This window comes from Globicephala melas, chromosome 18, assembly GCF_963455315.2.
Source record: "Globicephala melas chromosome 18, mGloMel1.2, whole genome shotgun sequence".
Lineage (NCBI taxonomy): Eukaryota > Metazoa > Chordata > Mammalia > Artiodactyla > Delphinidae > Globicephala > Globicephala melas.
Window position 1 is genome coordinate 12,270,247 of NC_083331.1, and position 21,948 is coordinate 12,292,194.

General features: G+C 42.3%; 1 protein-coding gene across 1 annotated transcript in view; it reads right to left on the reverse strand.

The window, feature by feature from the left end:
- Positions 1–21,948, reverse strand: part of SPART (spartin) — a 377,051-nt gene that overhangs the window by 302,940 nt on the left and 52,163 nt on the right. The gene's annotated exons all lie outside the window — the stretch shown is intronic.

A 21,948-nucleotide genomic window follows, 5' to 3' on the forward strand; every position in this document is an offset into this window, starting at 1 on the left:
AGGTCGTCCGCAAGCTTCTCTCCTAGGGAGGCTTTTCCTTCACGTCCTCTCTGAAGCAGGGTCAATAATTAGTGGCCCAAATGTCAGCCTCTCCCCACCTCTGAAGGGTCCCCTCCCTCTGGGGCAGTGAGACCCACACTTCCCTGATCAGAAGAATCACCTGGATGCTTGGGAAATATTCAGGTTCTGGGGCCACAGTCCAGACCTCAGGAGTGGAGCCAGGGAAGTGGTATTTTTAACAAGGATGCTGGGTGATGCTCATGGTCAGTAGGACACACTGTGGCAGAGAAAGGGTCGCATATATTGCTCAAGCATATTTGTGGAGGACAGGGAGATCTTACCTCTGGACCGCTGCCTAAGTAACTGCTGTCTCTCCAAGCAAAGTGTCCCCTCGCCCCTTACACGGCTCACAGCCCTGCCCACTGGTGGGGTGCGGGGCTGAACTCCAGGCCACCTTCCTAGGTGGAAAGTGGCTGCCATCACACTGGGCTCCGTCGAAGAGGGACCTAAGGAAAGTCACAGCCCTTCTTCCCCACAGCACCTCTTTCACAAGATCATGTGCCTATAACAGGCTAGGTTAGAGGACTGGGGGGTCACTGATGAGGTTTATCAAATGAGAGAAAATGTTTTACACAGTATCCAAACTAGACTATCCCCACAATGCAAAGGAAAACAATAGCACATGAATGAACAGCGAATGAAAAGGAAACGTTCTCCAAGAAAAACCCCAGTGTCTAGACTTGCTGCCTGAGGTCTGCCTCTCCCCACTGAAGAGGCTCCCACTTCAGACCAATGCCAGGTCCCCCTGTCCTTTAGGAGGCCCTCTAAGATCCGTCCTACTTGGTACAACACACAGAGCCCAAGCCTCAGCACTGCACTTCCCAGAACTTGAGTTACTCAGAACAGGGTGTGCGGGGAGGCGGTAGTTCCCGTGGGTGATTGGCGGGAGGCTGAAGCGGAAGAGTCCAAGGGGAGCTCTGGGGCTCCCAGGCTAGCTCCCTTCAGTCTATCCCCCTGAGAGGGCAACTGTGCTCTTTCTTCCTGGTCACCAGTGGGGAGCTCTCAGAATCCCACGTATGTGTGTGTGTGTGTGTGTGTGTGTGTGTGGTGTGTGTAGCATACACTCTCGCACACACACAAACCTCCCAGGAACAAACAACAATTCTCAGTGTTCAAAGACAACACAGTTTACACAGTCCACTGACTTCACTATAACGCTGCCCTCAACAGTGAGCAGAGCACACGAGCTCCTCCTTAACCATTCTTCAACTTCAAAACCATGCCTAAACATCTCTATTTTGTAAGAGACAATTCCTAGTAACGCTCCTTTCATTACAACAGAGCTCACTGATTCCTGTAGTCACTTCACATCTGACTATTCAGAGTCCTCATCAAACCATTCCAAGTACTGACTGCTTTTCTTTATCTTAGCTCTGATCCTTTCTGAGGGAGGGTGTGCCACCCTGAACACTGTAGGGAGACATCATTATCATCAGGTATTTATTAAATAAACAAGTAAGTCCATTGTCACTAAGTATAACAAGCAGATATAGTTCCTGCCCTCAGGAGGCTTATAATCTAGTGAAGAAAATACAGAAACAAATGAACAAACAATATGTATAATTACAATTACAGTTAGCTCTATGAAGAGAATAAAATGGTGAAATGATAGACAAGAAGGGAAACTCACTTAAGATATGGTGGTCTGGAAGGGCCTTTCTGATGAGAGCACATGTAAGCATTGAAACACGCTGGGAAGAGTATTTTTTCAAAGGGAGTAGCATGTGCAAAGGCCCTGTGGCAGGAAAGATCTCAGTTCTTGTGAGCAGGAAAGTCAGAGTGCTGAGGTGCACAGCATGAAGTTGGAGTGGTAGGCAGGGGCAGATTATACAGGGCCTAGTAGGTTATAGTAGGAATTTGAGTTTTATTTGGAGAGCAGGGGGAATCCACTGAACAGTTTTAAGCAGAGAAGTTAAATAACTGAATTTATGTTTAAGAAAGATTACTCTAGCTACTTTGTGGAAAATAGACCAGAGATGGACACAAAGTTCTATTCGGATCCACCCTGGGTGGGGTATGGGAGTGGGTGGAGAGTTGTTCTCCCTGCTACAAATATCTGTTCATCTTCTAGCCATGGAAACGGTCTTAGCTTAGAACGAGTGTTACCACACAACTCCCTTCCTCCTCCACACGCTCACCTCTCTCCCTCTCTCCCTCTCCCCTCCCTCCTTCTCTCTCTCCCTCTCCTTCTCCCCCAACCTCCCCACCTACTCAGATTCCCCTCCTCTCCTCTCCTCACTTGTCCCCATTTGGCCCTGGTCTAAAGTCTTTCAATCATTTTCAGCCCATGTAACTCTTACTCCAGTATTTTTATTTTTTTTGCAGTACACAGGCCTCTCACTGTTGTGGCCTCTCCCGTTGCGGAGCACAGGCTCCGGACGTGCAGGCTCAGCAGCCATGGCTCACGGGCCCAGCCGCTCCGCGGCATGTGGGATCCTCCCAGACTGGGGCACGAACCCATGTCCCCTGCATCGGCAGGTGGACTCTCAACCACTGCGCCACCAGGAAAGCCCTCTAGTATTTTTAACGTGACGTGTGCCTAATGTTCCAATAAAACTAATACTGCAGTAAAGTTGAAGTATTTAAAATTTTGCTACTTTTAAAATTCCATTCCTGAAAAAGCAGTCATGCTTTATCTACTATACGGCTTATTCTTTATGATTCTAGCCTCTTGTGAATAGTTGACACTCTTGGGTAGTTTATGCTCAGTTATCTGCCTGCCCTGTTTAACTCACTCCATGTGCCATGGAACACAGGGTGTGGATTCAGACAGAGGCTGGTTCAAATCCTTAAGCCCTAATTATTACCTCCGTGACCTTAGGCAACCTCTCTGAGCCTCCATGATCTTAATAACGTAAAGAGAACAGTAACTTCCTTACAGGTTGTAAAAATTAAGCAGAAATGGTATGTAAACCATCTAACACCACATTGCTTAATATGTGGTGAGTAGTACTGTATGTGCAAATATCAAGCAAACGCTGGGTAGAACGTTTGGCTCCTGACAGTTCAAATGTCCCTGTATTATCCTGCCTACTGTCTACTCTCTCTACCTTCATGAATTTAATTCCTCTTCCAGTCTTCTTTTTTTCACAACTCCAACCTAACCTTTCATTCATTTGGCCCTACCTGTTCTGCTGTCATCTTGCTTCCCTTACTCCCTCTCTAAGCTCCCATGGCCTCAGCGAAGAAACACGAGGCCCTGTTGACTTATTCCAGCCTATCCCCCCCCAAGGCCTGCAGGCTTTGGGGACAGAGTCATGTGTCATCATGTGAGCAGTAATGGCGGAAAGACAGTTCAAGAATGAAGCCTACTGGTGAGCACCCTCTGACTTATGAAGCATCATGAATATGCTGGAGAGATTTGGGGTTACAGTCAAAATTGGAATCACCCTAGGAAAGTCAGGGTGGGATGAGACAGTGCCTGGAGATGTCAGGCAACACAGTGCCTCTGCATATTTGCCCAAATCATCCAGTGCTGCCCAATGAACCAGTACCTCTGGATTCCCAGTATGTGCTGTTTAGTTGCACACCATATTACTGGTTCTCAGACTGCCTTTATGCCCTTATATTTCGAGGAGTCTTTGTACTACTTCTCCCTGGCATTCAAGAATGTAAACTTACTGAAGAATTTTTGTACATTGCTACTTCTGGAGTATTATATTTCAAAAAAGTATTTTACAGTTTCTTTATAACAAAATCCACTCAACCCCAAAGCTGTAGTAACTTTGATAATTCAGAAGCTAATTCAAGATCTCCCAGTGACCCAGAATTATCATTATAAACATCATTTTTAGCTCTATAGGTATAAATGCAAGTCCGGAGGGAGTTCTGGTTAATAAAATGCCAGATTCATTTGTTTACTATAATATCAGTTGTAATAATATTAAAAGTATTAAACATGCTTACTACTAGCAATAAAAGTAAACTTATTTAGCTCAAGACTGTTATTCAAGCAGGAATAATAATAATGACAAATAACATTAATTGCCAACACTTACATAGTCACTATTGCACATCACTCTTTTAAGAACTTTGTGTATGCACTCCTAACACTCCTTGCAGTAGATACTATTATTATTCCCATTTTACAGATGAGGAAACTGAGGAAGGTCACAAAGCTAGTGAGTGGCAGAATCATCAGGACTCCAACCCAAAGAATCAGGCTCTAAGTTCCGCAACTTAACTACTGCTCTTTACTCCTCTCTTCCTTTCATTCAGAAATCGTCATTTTTTTTTTTTTTTTTTTGCGGTACGCGAGCCTCCCACTGTTGTGGCCTCTCCCGTTGCGGAGCACAGGCTCTGGACGTGCAGGCTCAGCGGCCATGGCTCATGGGCCCAGCCGCTCCGCGGCATTTGGGATCCTTCCGGACCGAGGCACGAACCCGCGTCCCCCGTATCAGCAGGCGGGTTCTCAACCACTGCGCCACCAGGGAAGCCCAGAAATCGTCATTTTTAATAGATATATTTGGGAAAATGTTTACTCACAAAGGTGACTGAGGAATAACTATATAACCAAATATTAAACTTTGCAATATGTCCCAGGCCAGTATAAATGTGTACCTGCTGAAAATGGAGAGAAGAACACAGGCTATTGCTGTCTTATCTAACCACGGACACAGGTCCCACACAGCCTCCTTTCTCACACACGTGCCCAAGTTGGAGCCAGGAGCACTAAGCAAGGGCCCTACTTCCAGAACATGGACACAAAGACGTCTCAGCTCCACAGCAGCTGGGAGCAGAGAACACATTTACAAGGCACACAGAGAGCCCCTCCTTGGGGCAGACTCATTCCTAATGAAAAGAAGAGATGTTCATTCCTTCAGCAAATATTTATTGCTCACCTACTATATGCCAGGATTTTTCTTTGTTCTTAGGGTTCAACAGTAAGCAAAACAGACCAAAGCCCTTCGAGAAGTTTGTATTCTAGTGGAGGAAACAGACAATAGCATGATAAATAAGTAAAACACATTGTAGATCAGATAATTTAAGTGCATAGGAGAAAAAATAAAGTAGGAAAAGGAAATAGAAAGAATTGAGTGTAACTGGAAGTTTAGACCAGGTGGAAAGAGAGGCCTTTCTGAGATGATGCTATTTGAGCTGCAAAGATCATCTTTTTGGGCTCTCTTTCCCCAAAATGAAATTATATCCCAAAGCATGATCATCTGAGGATTACAGTGTAAAGATAATTATTGAATCTCTATTATTTCAATCACTCAAAGTCGGCCAACAAAAAGACCACAAATCAAAACAGAGGTTTCACAGATTTACCTGGGGAAAAAAAAGGAACAAAAAAGTAATAATTCCTCACACATCAAATTGACCTCTTCTTCCTCTGTCTTCCATCTATTGATTGGGTCTATATGCTCTGCTTATTCACACAAAGGATAAACATATGAAAACAACTGGTTGCAAAGTTAAAAATTATATTAACCATTTGCTTTTGCTATCCATTTCCAAATGTCTTGGTGATTTTTTTCACTTCATAGACACGAATGCACACTTTTGTGTCATGCCAACCCAGTCTCAGCTAAATGCTTAGAGGTGGGAACAAACTGCTATTAGAATTTACAAAGACGTAAAATTAGCTCTACTGGAAGTAAGTATAAGGTACAGCAAACACACAGAGGAAGAAGCCTGTTCCAAGTTGAGGATGCCTGAGCCAGCTCTTTGCCATGTATATGGGCGCTGAAGACGGCATTTCTGCAGCAACAGCAAGTTCAAAGCCGTGGCGGTCAAGAGGGCTTAGTATGTGTGAGGAATCATACAGCGCTCCATGCCGTTAGCATATAACACATAGACAGGAAGGCAGATCAGCACTGGACCGGCTTCCAAAGTGTCTAGGCCATCCGCTCCCGGTGCAGCATCTTAATTCCTGGGGTCCTTGTGTCTGCGTGGCATCTCTAAGCCTGTAGCTCAATACCCGTTGCAGCACTTTTACAGGGTGGAGAGAGGGAACCTGAAATCCAAGATCAAGGACAAGCGGCCATGCACAAAGAGGCCATCCTCCTCGCCACCTTCCTACATACACCTCCATCTCTGAGGATCTGAGGGTGAGCTTCCTGCTGGACCCCAGGATGACAAAACGGCTAGTTAGGGCTCTTACAGGGTGTGGTGGGAGATGGTCCCCGCCATCCAGGATGTAAACCATCAGGCCTTGTCTGCCACAGGAGGTTGGGGCATTATCCTGTGGCTGGGGGCTTGCTGTGGAGCCCTCATAAGCAGGGGAATGACATGACCATATGCTTCCTGAGCTTTTTGAAACTTGGAGTCATAATACATATGAAAGTGCTTTGCAAATTTAAAGTCTTTTTTTACCAGCCATACGATGGCTTAGTGATGTTTGCAGAATGCATGAGGACGTGAAAGACAGACCAACCATGCAGGAACAAATTCCCTCTACTCCCAGAGGAAGGGCAGCATGAGAACCCTGAATCCCATGAGGAGAACTGATCACAGTGATTTCACGGGCACCATCCAAAAAATCAGTGGCAACGACTTGAATCCGAGGCTAAGAATCTTTCCACGTGTCAATTTCATCCTGGAAGCTCTAGAAAATACTCTTTTGCTTAGAAAAGCCAGTGGAAAGAAATCAGGCTGAGAGATATGTAACCACAGCTTGGATCACTGAGTTTTTTAATTGAGAAGGAGTTTGATAAGGCAGGGCATACCATATGTCATGAAAATGTTCATGAGGACATGAGGAAAGTAGTAATAACCCAAAGAACCCAATAAATTGCTGAACAGGGAAAAGCATCTTACTCGGTTCAGTAAATCTGGCATCTTTGAGACTTTAAACCTCTCTTGCTGTCTGTCCTAGGGCAGCTCTCAATCAGCTGTTCCATATAAATATCAGAGTCTTTCAAGCTTATTTGTACTCTTTGCTTCAGTGATCCTGCAGACAATTTATCCTACACTGTTTATAAGGCTAAATGGAATCCACAGTTCTGCCTGACTTCTTTTTCCCCTCTAGAGATTTTACTGCCTCCTGGTTTGGGTTCCCTCCAACTTGTGAGAATAGTGTATTTGGCTACATCCTCCCTCCCCCTTCCTTCTGATACTGTCCTTCATTAACCCCAAAGGTTCCTCTTCTCCAGCGATTCCATTGGCTTCCTCAACTCTTCCCAGGAACAAGCAGCCTCTCATTCAGGGAGTTGTCTGCCCTGTGCTCAGAATCCACAACACCAGCTGGCTTGTTCTTCTGCACCCTGGGCCACTTAAAAATGTCTTGACTGTGATCCCAGCAAAGCCAATGTTCTAGAGACATTTATACTCCAGTCTATGAAGGTTTCTCCATAGGACCTGATTTTCAATTACACTGCCATGAGAACTTACTGAAGGAGGAAATTGATTTATGACATCAATATGCATGGTCCCATCTTTTGTGACAGAGCTCACTACTTGATAATCAACTTCACAAAAAACATTTAGAATGATCAGCTTTGTTTTGGTGGTGGAATGGCTTTTTCTTACTCTTGGTACTACCTCTGTTCCAAAATATAACTAAAATATGTGTAGAAACAGTTCACTCTAACCTTGATACTACTCTTTCTTCCTACATTAATGCCATGTTCAGCATATCAAATTTTACACAATAATTTAGCAAAGGAATGTCATCATGTATGAAGAGTAGCGTTTTTAAAGGTTGTTTTTCTCCTTATGATACGGTCTCTTATTCTCTGGATGGGCCTCCCTGGTCCTAACTTAAGTTGTGGGGAGAGAGAAAATAGGAAAGATGTCAAGACCCTGGGAACATGGCTCTGGAAACCAAGGTTGCTAGGAACAGGCAGAGCAGTTATGGAGGGAAATTATCTAGTTTATAAAGAGTGGTTCTTAGGAGGGCACTTGAGTGAGCCCATGAAATGGTCCAAAGCAGCAAGGGGACCTCAGCCTTCACCCTCTCTCCTCCTCATGTCATCTAGACTATGCAAAAGATCTGTCTCCACCTCCTCTGCTTCCATTCACTCATCAACCTGCTGCAGTCTGGTTTCTGAAAACACACACACACAGACACACATACACACAGACACACACCTTTTACTAAAATTGCTGTGCTCTTTGAAGGTCACCAACAACTTTTTTGTCATTAAATTCAGTGGACACATCTCTATCCTTCCCCCCTGCTACGTGGACTCCCTGCAGAGTCTGACACACTGTTGAACATCCCCTCTTGAAAACTCTCTCTTCTCCTTGCTTTACAAACCCACACTCCCCCGGCATTCCTCTGGCCACTGTTTTCCAATCGCTTTCTCTGCATCTTTTTTCTGGACTCTTCATTTAAATGTTAGTGTTCCTCAGATATTTGTCATTGGTCATCTTTTCTTTTCATCCATAATCACATCCACTCCCATGGAGTCACTTCTGTTTACATGCTTACAACTCTCAGTCAACCTACAGTCCAGCTACCTCGGGGCCCGAACTCAGCACATCCAGCCCTGATGTCCTCATCTTCCCGCTCCCTGCCCCACAACCGCTCCCCCTGAGATCTTCCGTGCTTGGTTCCTCCTACTGCCTCATCCACATTCAAACAGTCTCAAAAGCCTGACCATCAGATCTCCAAAGATCTCCTGAATTCACTCACTTCTCCCCAGTACCATTGTTCTATTGCAAGCCACTTAGCTCCAATCCTTAATTAATTGATTGATTTAATTAATTAATTCCAGCTTCCACAGTCATTCTCCTCCAATCTCTTCTCCAATCTGCAGCTAAAGTAATGTTAAGAAAATTCAGATCTGATCCATCATTTACCATCCTTCAGCAGCTTTCCATTAAAATAAAGATAAAATCTCTCCAGTGGTTGGTTGTAAAGCCTTCAGGCAATGCCCCTCTGTTCTTTATTTCTTACAGCTCCCCCAGCCTTCTCTTCTCCTCTTTGCAGTCAGTCCTGCGCACATGCTCCACCCACCCCAAAAGGTAAGGAAGGACCTGCAATACCCCCTTAACCCCCCACTCCCCTCCCACCTTTGCACAAGCAGCTTCCTTTGCCTGTGAACACTAATACCTCTCCCCTTCCCTAAGGCCTGGCTAGATCATACACATCCTTTAGCTTATCACTTAGATGTCAGTTCCTCTGTGGGTCTTCTGTGACCCTCCCAGGCCAGGTCAGGTATTTCTTATGGGTTTCATACCGCTCCCTGTTGGTAAATACACAGTACACATCACTGTGTTGATTCATCTGTCTCCCGGGCACATGATACTCTAAGCTTGCAAGTTATCCTCACAGCCCAAGGCCCAGCACATGAGGTTCCCTCCATAAAGAGCCCACAAATGATTGAGTGTCATCTATGAAACACAGAATTAAATTTCCCTCAGGCTCATTAGTAATTCCATACAGAATTCATTTAGAGTAACAAACAAAATAAAATTCATTTAAAAATATTTGTTTATAAGCTACACAATACCTCATAAAACGAGTGAAAACAGGAAAAAAAATCTTAGTTTAAATGGTTTTCCCAACTCATTTAACTGCTTAAAGCTCAGAGTAGCCTCTTCCAGTGTTTGCACTTCCCAATCTGCAGGCTGCCCAAGGCTTTGGACCTGTTCCTTTCAGCTTCTAGAGGCCAGAGGAGAATATTCACACTCCATCCTACGCCCTCCCTATGGACTGTGTGCCCCCAGCTTCACTGATTCTCTTTTGAGTCCACTTTCTCTTTGCCAAAGGAAGCTCTGTGACTCAGCAGCTTACAATCTGCCTTCTTAAACAAGTAGACTTTTTTGCTCAAGCAAACACAATTAACCACTACATACCACACAACAATCAAGTTAGAAAAACACTGAACAGATCTCTGTATAATTAGAAAATATCTGCTTATAAGCTGCACATAGCTAGAATCATAATTTTTTTTCAGGGTTAGATGGCAATTCAGCCACGCTTGGCCACGTTGTCATAGTGACTGCTAAACTACAACAAAGAATTCCTCATGAAGGAAGTGTGCTACTCTGATTTCTTTCTCGCAGGATAAAGATGCTATTTTACCAAAAATAATCTATACCTTGGCATCCAATGAAATGCAAATTTGATGAAAACAAAAGACTCCATTAAAAGCAAGGACAAGAAAGCCTCTGGTTCATACAATGTGCAGAATGAGAACTTTGATGGATTTTAGAAATGTGGGCTACAGGTTGTGTTCTGAATGCATTACTGTAGGTTTTATAGGTGGTCTGTTCCCATACATGTGAAAATACACCCTATGTAAAACCCTTAATATTTACTGCAATCACTGTACAGAGTTTATCCTAAATTTGTACCTCTTTGTACTTCCCGACAGTAGGAATACAGAAAGCTGAAAGATTGGTAGCCTCAAAGATTTTTAAATACAGATTTAGAAGGTCTGCATATTTTAGGTCCCTGTTATATAGGTTCTGTGATTCACTAAATAATTACTCCTCACGGATGCAGACCCTGTCTTCAGGTAGCTCACGGTCTGGTGGAGGGGGGGAGGAGGGGAAGGAAAAAGGAAAAGGAAGAAACAAACACAAGCTAAGTGTCTGCTGCAGGACAGGCACGATGCAAGATGTTATATATAATTTCTCTTCATCCTCACGATGACTCCATGTGGTTGCAATCATTAGCTCTGTCAGAGAAGAAAGAGAGGCTCAGAGAGATCTGTTCCCTAAGATTATCCTGGTGGTAACTTGCTGCAAAGCAACGTGATAAGAGCTGTAGGAGCTGGAGAAGGAGGCAGGCCCACGTAACTGAGTGGTGATGATATCATCCAGTGGGATAAGAAATAGAAAGGTGGGAAGGAGGTCTGCAAGGTTGGACATAATGAATTTGGAGGTCCCAATTTTGATGTCTCTGTTGACGAGGTCCTTTAGACAGCTGGAAATACGGGTCTGGAGTTGACAGGAATGCCAGGCTGAAGACATGAATGAGATTTCCTAGGTGTTCTGTACAAATCCAGAAGAGAAGAGGCTAACGACTGAACTTTGGGGTTAAAACACACATAAAATAAAATAAAACTGATACACCTCTAGGCAGGCTAACTTAAAAAAATAGACAGAAGACACAAATTACTAACATTAAAAATGAAAGAGGAGCCATCCCTCCTGATCCCTATTATCCTTCTAATGATCCCATGGACATTCAAAGGATAGTAAAGGAGTATTATGAACAAACATATGCCTACAAATTTGATAACCTTTTTTTTTTTTTTTAAAGATTTTTCACCAATCCTGAATCTTTAGAGTAATAGTAGCAATGGCTTTCATAAAGGTAATTCTATGGGAGAACCAAAGAAATTATGCCAGGGTATAAATATATGTGGTTGTATGAGTTACTCAGAAAGTAATTCTGGGTAGAACAATAAATGCATAGTGAAGTCTTCTTTTGATAACCATACATTTGAGTGCTCTTGGTAAGTATGAACATAGTCATTTCATTTGCAGTTTAAAGACATACCCCTGTGCTTTGGTCCTGTGAAAGAAACAAACTTAAGTTCATCTCAGTGTGGAGATGGGCTTCTGTTTGAGGAGTAGGTTGGAGGAACACTGAAAAACACAGCCAAGATTTTTCTCAAGATGTAGTTTTATATCTATTCCAGTGCAGAGAGTAAAATCCTCAATACTTTATAAGGGAGTATGACTCAATTTTAGACAGAAAACTGTTAGAAATGAGGTCTGATCTCTTTGTAAAAAGTGAACTATACCTTCAACTCGGCCATAAAGTCATTTCAGTCAATAACCATTAGAATTTTTAGCTCAATGATATAGCTTTCTGATTTATACCTTAAAATGAACTATATAAAACACATACCTAGCTAATATAATGAGTTTATTCTCAAAGTGGAGTTGTTAAATACAAGCCAATTAATGGTTGAAGTATATAAACTTACATTTATTCCTTTTGTTTGGAATTATTATTCTGTGGTAGATTTTTCCCCTTTTCTTTTTTTTTTTTTTTTTTTTTTTGCGGTACGCGGGCCCCTCACTGTTGTGGCCTCTCCCGTTGTGGAGCACAGGCTCCGGACACGAAGGCTCAGCGGCCAGGGCTCACCGGCCTAGCCGCTCCGCGGCATGTGGGATCTTCCCGGACCGGGGCACAAACCCGTGTCCCCTGCATCGGCAGGCGGACTCTCAACAACTGCGCCACCAGCGAAGCCCTGTTTCTTTTTTTAATTGTGGTAAAAATCCCTTTTGTTTTGTAATAATCTAGTGGGAGGATATGTATTGAATTAATTATGAGTAAAACAACTCCTGGAATCAGACTAGGTTTTAACCCTAGATCTAATAATCTACTCAACCTTTTAGAGCAGTAAATGATACCTACTTCATAGGATTTCCAGTGTGAAATGCAAGGAGCGGGAGAACACAGTATCATGGAATATAAACTGCAGAGCAGAAGCAGGTGTCCAAAGAGGGCTGCATCAACTTTGACTTTCAGTTTGAAAGAGCTTGGCTGTGTTATAGGCTGAGAAGGAGTCTGATGGAGTGGAGAGGCAGAAGATGGACCAGAAAGGGGACACTCTTCTCTCCCTGGATGGTAAGATCCATCTAACATGGCAGGCCCAGGTTTGTCTTTTCGCCCCTTCACTTCCAGACCTAGCAAAGGGCTGTGTATAGCATTTCAGAAATGTTTGTTGAATGAATGAATGAACAATTTAAATAATTAATACTTAAAAGATCCCAGAGAGGATGGGAGGAAATGAGATGCAGAGTACAGATGGTTGAGATCAGCCCTGGTCAAGAGGAGGGTCATCTCTTCCTTTGAAACTGGAATCACTAGCACTAAGAATGTTGCTAAAACTGAAGAGACACTCAAATATTTGTGGATTAAATGAATGAAATTATATTTAGGGCGTTATCAAAACATAGCTCATCTCATCAGTGTTCCTTAATTTCATAGTTAGAAAATGCTATTTAAAAAAATAATAAGTCTAGTAAACTAAATTGAACTTTGGTCATCAACAATGGTTTTGCAGTAGACATGCTAAAACAGCCTTCTCTTGATTTTTCACCATGAATAGCAGAAGCCTTTCTCTATTGATGGTTTAAATGTTATGTCTGAAAGAGGAAACTGATTATTGAGCATTGTAGAAATTAAGTTATTTTCAAATACGATGAAGATTCTCATGTTGCTATAATGCAGGATATATTCATGGATAAATAAAGATGAATGCATAAAAATAAGAATGAAATGTGGAAATCTGCTTTTCTAACTTGGTGTTAATACAAAGGATGAGGATAGAGACCACAGGAAGAAAAGAGAGAGATTGTTAAGAAACTCTTTTGAAAATAAAAGAATCCTGTGACTGAGAACAAAGAAATATAAATTCTGTATATTTAAGAAATATAAATTCTGTAGAGAATTCAGAAATCCCTTAGGAGGGTTTACCTTTTCCATTTGTGTCCTCCAAGTGCCATCCAAGGCAACTGGGTAACCCTGGCCCCCAGATAAGAGCAGATTCTGCACTACACAGCTCTCTGTCACAGAAATGCCAGCCATCACATTTCCCTCTGGATCTGAGTTTTCTTCTCTGACTTGGAAAGTCTGCATTTCCGCAGATACTGGCTTCTATATTCCAGCTGAAATACCACTTTGTTCCCTGTCCAGGATTCCACTGACAGGAATGCAAAGCCAGTCATTTTCAAATGAAGTGACTGTTCCTACAGGTTAGGGAACACTGGAGAATCATGACATCGTCCCCAATTGTTCAGTGAATAAACTTGTTTAGCTATTTTCCCAGATTCCTAATCAAACACCAATTTTCTCCCAGCCCCACCCCCACCCCCACCCAATATTTGGATAATAAGGGATGATAAAAGAATTTCTTTTCCTTCTATTCCCATTGTCCCTACATGGTCAGCCAGAACTGAATAATTACAATAACTTGGAAAACTACTACAATTTCCAGACTGTTTTCTCCCGTGTCTGATCCAGTCTGTACCACACTGCCAGAGGAATCTTCCAAACATACACATTATTTACCATTTCGAAGCCCTGCTCAAGAACCTACAATGGCTCCTACTGCCTTCCACATCAAGTCTTTAATTCCTTTGTGCAGCTTTTAAGATCCTCAGAATTTGGCTCCACTGCTACTTATTTATACTCCTGCCCTCCCAGGCCCCCTCCTCATGGACAGAACCATCTCCTTTCTGCAGGGCCCTAATGCCTAGCCTGTCCTATCTCCACTCCCCTACCAGTTGATATGTCTTCCTCCCCCCTCCAACCCCCTCCCAACTCCTCCTAGATCCCTCCAGGGCCAAGTTAAACTCTACGCCTTCCACAGGGTTGTCCAACTCTTCCAGTCCCTGTTGAGCACGTTTTCTGCCAGAGGCAGACAAGTCAAAACTAGGTAATATTTGGGAGGGGGAGGGTACTTGATTGTGCTTTGTTTGGAGGGCCCGTTTGGAAATATGTCTTAAATTTCTTTCTGTGTTTCCTATATAACCTAGGGAAGGGCAAGGCAAGTAGTAGATGTAAACACTTGCTGAGTTCTTGATTCTATAGTGTGTACCTGTCCTTTAGCTCTGAGGCCACAGAACTTTATTTCTGGTTGAATGTCAGCAGCTGGAGAACCAGTTACTAACATTCTTACTACAAACCCAATTGTCACGTTACATCTTTAGCAAATGCAAATCTATAACTGGCTGAGTCAGAGAAACTTCTGTAACTTCATTCAGTGTTAACCAAAATGTAATGTTTGCCTCTGGCAAGTTTCACTGTTTTCTCATTTATGTGCAGTTGGTTTGGAATCCGTGCTCTATTTTAAAGGTGATAAAAAGCTAATGAGAAGAAATGATGGGGGAGTTTATGGCTGTGGAACTTTAAGTTTCGGTCAACCCCAACTCCTAAATTCATGTATTCATGTTGCCTGAAAGTCTTCCCATGACCTCATTTAGTGTCTGTTTAATACTTTCGACCCATCGAGGTGAGACACAACTGATGTGGAAAGAAATGGAACTCTGGACTCTTGGTTTAACTTTAAAGTTAAACATCTTCCTTCCTCAGATGCTTACAGAAGATCCAGGCCTTTCGTAGACTCTCCTCAGTCTGTTTCTTCAATCATTTCAAATATTAGAATTAGCTTCCCCCTGGATTTTTATTCTAAATGTTAATGATACATTAACAGAAAAACCAGAAATAAATAGCGTCATATTTTTGGTTTTCTGTGATTATTTATGTCTCTGCCTTCAGAATGAAATCATTTCCTTCCTGCCTCATCAGAAGGCTGAATTTAGGTAACAGAGTGTAGCTGTGGACCTAAGCGAGATTTCAAAACAGAAAAAGAATTTCACAGCTGACTATGCTTGTCTCCATTGCCATTACCAGTCTGTCTTTGTTGAATGCTGGCCCTGTGCTCCCTGGAAACGGCATATTCCTCCCTCAAGACCCAATTTAAATGTCTTTCAGTGAAATCTCCTCTAGCTCCCCCAGACAGAGCTGGGCCTCTCTTCTTCATATTCCAAATATTTATTGAGCACCTGCTTTCCGTTACTCAGTCCCTTATGCTCTTGCCATAAAGCACTTTCTGGAGTCTGTCAGTCCATCTCCTCTCACTCGACCTGCACAGGATGAGTAGTACTGTTTCACTCACTTTCATACCCACCTGCATGATGCCTAGCACGGCTCTGTGGAATGAGTTACACCATAAACTACAGGAGGCACTGGCTCCAGAGAAGCTGCTCGAGTAACATCAAAGATGGATGGATCAATTCATCTGGGCTGAGGTTTCGAAGTGAAAGAGTCTGTTTGGGCTCCTGGCCACCAGCAATGAAGGGAATGGATGGGGAAATGGAGTTGAAGGCCTGAGAGTCTGCGCCATCAACAGAGACCATCTAAATAGCTCCTGAATTTGCCTGCTACCGCCTTTCAATTACCACTGCCTCTGACTTCTTCGAGCCTTCCTCCTGTCTTGCCTGAATTTACTAATGAGCTTTAAACTGGTCTCCTTAACTCTAGTATAGGATTCTATTACTCCTTAGTCTCCTGTAATCCATCTATAACATGACTATGGGCCGAATCTTTCTAAAAACCAATCCAATATTCGTTTGCTTAAAATCCTTTTAGTACTTAAAATCTTGCAGTCACACACGCACACACAGGCATTCATGCGTGAATGGGCACACAATACGCACATGCACACACATATGGCCTTCATTCTGAAATCCAGATCCCTTTTTGTGATGTTCAAGTCCATCCATGATCCAGCCCTTCCTTTCCTGTCACTGTGACCCCTCCATGCACACCTGCTCTCAGTAGCTCTAAGCTACTGGAAGTTCTCTGAAATTTCCAAACTATCATAACTTGATGCCTTGGCGTGCGATGGTCCTTCTTCCTGGAACAAAACCCACTGCATCAATCTTACTCGACTTACTCTAACTCAACTTTCAGGTTATAGCTAAAGTGGCACCTCATTGGAGATGCTTTCCTTGACCACTCCCTGCTGCCTGGCTGGGTTAGGTACCCAGTGCATGAGCTGCCACACCACCATGCATTCCTCCAGCTCAGAACGTCTCACGTGGTATTGTACCTGTCTGACTCCACCAGGACACTGAACTCTTTGCAGACTGGCCCTCCTTCTTATTTGCATCTGTCACTGCCTCAGTGGGTCCTTCCCTGGCCATCCCACTTAAAAGCACACATTTGTCTGTGAACACACACACACACACACACACACACACACAAACACCATTTTCCCTGTTCCCATTCCCTGCTTTATATTTCTCTCCATAACATCTATCACTTTCTAATATATTATATAATTTACTAACTTATTTTGTTTATCACCTATTTCTCCACTAGAGGTAAACTGCAGGAGGGCAAGAATTTGAAAGCCCATTATTTTTCTGAACTGTCTTCAATTTCCCTGGTCTCATAATTTTCCATCCTACCTGGCTCTAATGTTGAGTCCTCAAGAAATAACCCCTTGCACCTTTCCCAGGGAAACTGCTGGGGTCCTTTTGTTCTTGCTTGTGACTACTCATATCACCAATACTCTGTTTTGCTAAAAGTTGAAGTCCAGAATGCTTGAAACTGCTCTGGTTTCTGTTGCCAGAATTTCCATTACCTACTCTCAGACTGACTCCTTTTCTCCATCACTTTGAAGCAGCTGCTTTAGAGGTTGTCTTCCTTGCTCCCCGTCAAGTTAATAAAGAGAAACCTTTTATTCCTCTATTTGTTTTTTGTTTGTTTGGATTTTCTGCTTATTTCAACATGTCTTGTCTGTTTCCTCCACTGCTGGATTCGGAGAGTCTAGAACAATGCCTGACAGAGAGCAGGTGTCTATGAAATATTTGTCAAATAATAGAATTTGTATCTTCAGTGTTTACTATGACACCTGGCACATAATAGGCCCTCAATACATGTTAACTGAATAAACTAACAAAGGATTGGAAGAAACAGGGATGCAGAATTACATCAAGGAAGTAGATGAAAATGCAATTCTCGATTCCTTCTTTCTCATATTCTACACCTAATCAATCACCAAGTGGTCAGTTCACTTCTTAAAAACCTTCCTAATATTTTCTTTTCTTTCCTGCCACTTCTACTACTTAATTCATGCCCCTGTTATCTCTATCCTGGACTATTAGTTCCCATGCCTTCGGTCTTGCTCTTCTCCAATCCAGCCTACTCTTAGTGACATTGCTAAAATGTGTCTAGGAGTATCCCTCCCCTGATTGGTGAATCCCACTATCTGAGGGATCAAGTTTAGATTCCTCTGCAAGAACAAGGCCCTTCACGACCTGGTTCCTTTCCAACCTCCCCTTCTACTCTGCTTCCACCCTACTCCACATGTACTCTGCACTCTTGCCACTTCCAAACTACTGCAGTTCTTTAAGGAGCTCTTTTGTGTTTCTGTGCCTCTGTTCTCTTTGCTTGGAACACTGCTCATCTACTTTGTATACCCGAGGAACTGTTGTTTATCTTCCAAAATTTCGCTTAAATGTCACTTACTCTTTGACTCCAAGTAAAGTCTGTTGCTCCTTCCTATGCTTCTCAAGGCCCTCATCACCCTGTAAGTGTCATCGGTTGCTCCTGTGTCTGTGTTCCTCCCTCTCAGGACTATGTCTTATGCTCCTTTGTATATACAGAACTCAGCTCCACGGTTGGCATCCAGTAAGGGGAAAATAGATATTTTTTATTACAAAGACTTACATACTAAGCTAAATGAATCGAAGTCCTGCTTTGTGGAAATTAGTCAATTTTTAGTCTTTATGAAGCCCATCTGGCATATTTCAAATTCTAATAACAGTTATGGATTCTTGGTTGAACCTTCCTCTGTGGGTTTCATGGTCAATGATTTTTAAGGATTTTCTTGGGTTAAATTTTATGTTTTTATGCTAAGAAGCCCTTTCCGAGGCAGAACTTTCCACCCACATTTTTCTCCTTCTGTATTATGCACGGTTTATACAACTTGTAGAAAGCCAGGTTGTTTTATAGGTTCAAAACCAAAGAGTAATGTTCCTCATTTTGTACCTGATTCATTCTACACGGTGATATTAATGCTCTGGAAATTCTCCTGAGCTGTCATTGGGACTGGGCTCACTGCTATCCTGAAGTTAAAGCTGAGAATTTAAGCATGGGCTTTTTCTAAACCGTAAGAAGGTAGGCTTAGGGATTTTAAAAAGACTCTCAGCCCATCCTCAAAAGCTGATGTTAACATGAAGAGTTATTGCCCCCAACCCTCATCTTAGTTTATAACATAAATTATACTTTTGGAAGTTCCTGCAACTATTATTGCCTCTTCTTTCTGCTTAAAAAGCCAAATGGAAAATAAAACAATGAAAAATACAATTGGCTTAAAGATAATTTACCAAAAGAGAATTGATAATATTAAGCAAACAAGGTAGAATTAGATTGAGTTTTATCCCAATAGTTATCTGTGAATGCAGGTCAAGGAAAAAGACAAAATTATATTCAGGAGGGAAGCAAGACTGGAATTCAGAAGAGACAGGATGGGGTAATGGAGTGAAAGGGCAAGACAAGGGCACTGATGGGCAGTGAGCATGATGGCTTGAAGTGTCAAGAAAACAAAGCAGATCAGAGTAGGTGAGACTCGGCTACTCAGGAAAATAAGTCATGAATATTCCATGTTGTAGGTTCCTATCTAGGCACATTTATTAAAGGTACCACACCAAATTCATCACCATCTGTGTACTCAGGGTAGCGTGCTAGTCAGAGACACATCGCACGTCATGTCTTATTCTCAACTAACAGTACAACTTCAGTAATTCCATAGCAAATCCAAAACATTGAAATATAGTCAATATCATCCCTGAATTATATATCTGAAAGTCACATTATAAAATAAAGATTACAGCAAGACTGAAAAACTTTGAAAGTACAACTATTCTGTTATGAATCTTAAAAACTTGGCTGTGCAGAGACAAAATGAAAATGATCTTCAACCCGAGATGTTTAGAGAGGTAATGTTTTGTGGGTTAAGGACCACTTGAGCAGAAATGAGAATAATTGGCTGAAGGAGTTTCAGTGTTGTCTGAACAGAAAACGTGAATTTCGACTGAGCACTTTCATTAGTGAAGTACTCAACCATGTCCACTGTGGAAATTCTCTGGGGTGGGTGGGCTTTCTCACCCCAGGCACTGACTTCCTAGGTTTGACTGCTACAGGCTGCCATCACCATCTGGGGGAAAGCTGAATTGGAAGCCGGTGACTCTAATTTACTCACGTGATAATTTGCCTGGAGGTTTCTATTCCAAATGGTCTCCCAGCTTCCCTTCCAGGAAGAATTAAAAGCAGCTAATTCACCACTCCTGGACTTGAGTGGAAGACCAGAATCAATGGACATGCTCTTTCAAGGGAGAAGAGCCTAATTTTGGAAATGCAAATATTTTAGGGGCGCCGTAACATATATCTAAGGATGTTTCTTTCTTCCTGGTGAAACGTGCGACTTTCTATAAAAATATCCCAGACCCAAGCCTTCCAATTTCTCACACAAGGACACCTGGCCTTTTGAGAGGTTGTGTCGCTCTTGTGACAGAAGAATCTGTAGCATAAAGAACCCAGTACTCTCTGGGAAGTTTTTCATTCTGAGAACACACGAAGGACTCTCCAGTTCTCTCCCCCTCACAAATACTCTAAAGCTGTGCCACACAGTGAGTGGCCACAAGCCCCTGAAATGGGCTGGTCTGAATTGAGATGTGCTGGAAATGTACAATACACACCAGATTTCTAAGACTTAGTACCAAAAATATGTAAAACATCTCATTAATAATTTCTTACATTGATTATTTGTTAATATGATAATATCCTATCATATGATGATATATTAGATCAAATGAAAAACACTGCTAAAATTGGTTTTACCTGTTCCTTTTTTTAAATGTGGCTACTAGAAAATTACAATTTTATATGTGTCATGCATTATATTCCTACTAGACAGTGTTCCATTAAAATTGTGAAAACCCAACCCTTTCCTAACTACTAGAGTCGGACAGAACCCAGCAGGCATGCCAGCTTTGAAAGGCTGAGCTGGAAATTTAGATTCTAGATGCTGAGATGAAGGGTCACACAAACAACAAAGAAATAGGAGTTACCCTGGTGAGCAAGGTGATGGGCAAAGAAACAGGCAAATAAACCACGAGACCCAGGTTTCCATGGGTGTTTCAGGATGGAAGCTCTGGTTCTCAAATTGTGGTCCTTTGACCAACAGCATCAGCATCAACTTGGAACCTGTTAGACATGCAAATCCTCAGGTCCCATCCTTGACCTACTGAATCAGAAACTTTGAGAGTGGGACCCAGTAATCTCTGTTTTAATAAGCCCTCCCAGGTGATTCTGACACACTCTTGATTTTAGAACCCCTTCGATATCTCATGTAACATCTGCCTGCTCTGTGGGCTGCAATTAGCTGTCACCCCATTGAACAAGCGAAGAAGCTGTGTGATAAAGAAATGAAGAAACTTGCCACAATCATGTAACCTTAAGTGGTTAAAAAAAGAAAAATCAGGCTTTCAGTTCCTGAGTTTCTAATCCTAGGGTCAATACACTTAATCAGATGTAAAATCAATAAGAAAAACAAAAAGAAGAGAAACAGGGGATCTAGATCAATGATTGTTAAGTTTTTTGGAGTCACCAACCTGAAAATCTGAGGAAACTCTGGTCCCTCTTCCACAAAAATGAACTTTAATGCAACACTGATATAACTTCAGGAGGCCATTTGACCCCTTGAGGGTCCTGCCTGCCTTCAAATTTATAATCCCTCATCTAGAAACCCAAATTGGATGATGAGTCATTCTTGGTAGTAAATTAGTCCCCCTTTATAGGAATAGGGTTTTGCATGGATAATGCTTCCTACTAATATACACTGAAGGAAAAATTTTGTCTTAAATGTTTGCTAGTTGAGAACTGTGTTTCTTCTATTGGCTTAACTGGGAACAAAATGCTCATTAGTGGCTTATAACCTCAACTGCCTTTTAGCAGAGGAAGTAGCAGGCACCAAACTGATCCTGAAATCTAAAACAGGCTGGGTCTTGGGGACAGAGGGCCACGGACCTTGATCACATTTGGCTGTAATGTCAGAGTTTTGCTACAAAACGAGTAAAGGACCTTGCTTGTAGCGTCTGTCTCTGCCATTTGAGGATAGTGTTAATGACAGAAATTTCTACCTGTGATAGCTTTGGAGCAAATCAGGCTGAAAAAATTAATGTGCAATAAATGTGCCTTTGTGTTGGCAGCACAGAGGCTATTTGCAGAGCCTGAAGCTGTCTGATAAGCACAGCACAGCTCATTTTTAACCTGACTTGAAACTTTCATAATTTATTCCCAGACAATGGTGATCAAATGCTTGGGGCTTGTGGTAAAGGAGAGGCTGGTCTCTTTTTATCCACCTGCAAAAATAAAGCTGAACATTTGTTCTTCCATAAAAGGGAAAATCGGTTGTCTTGAACTGTATTGGTAAACCCTTATTGTTTCTTTAATAAGTAGTT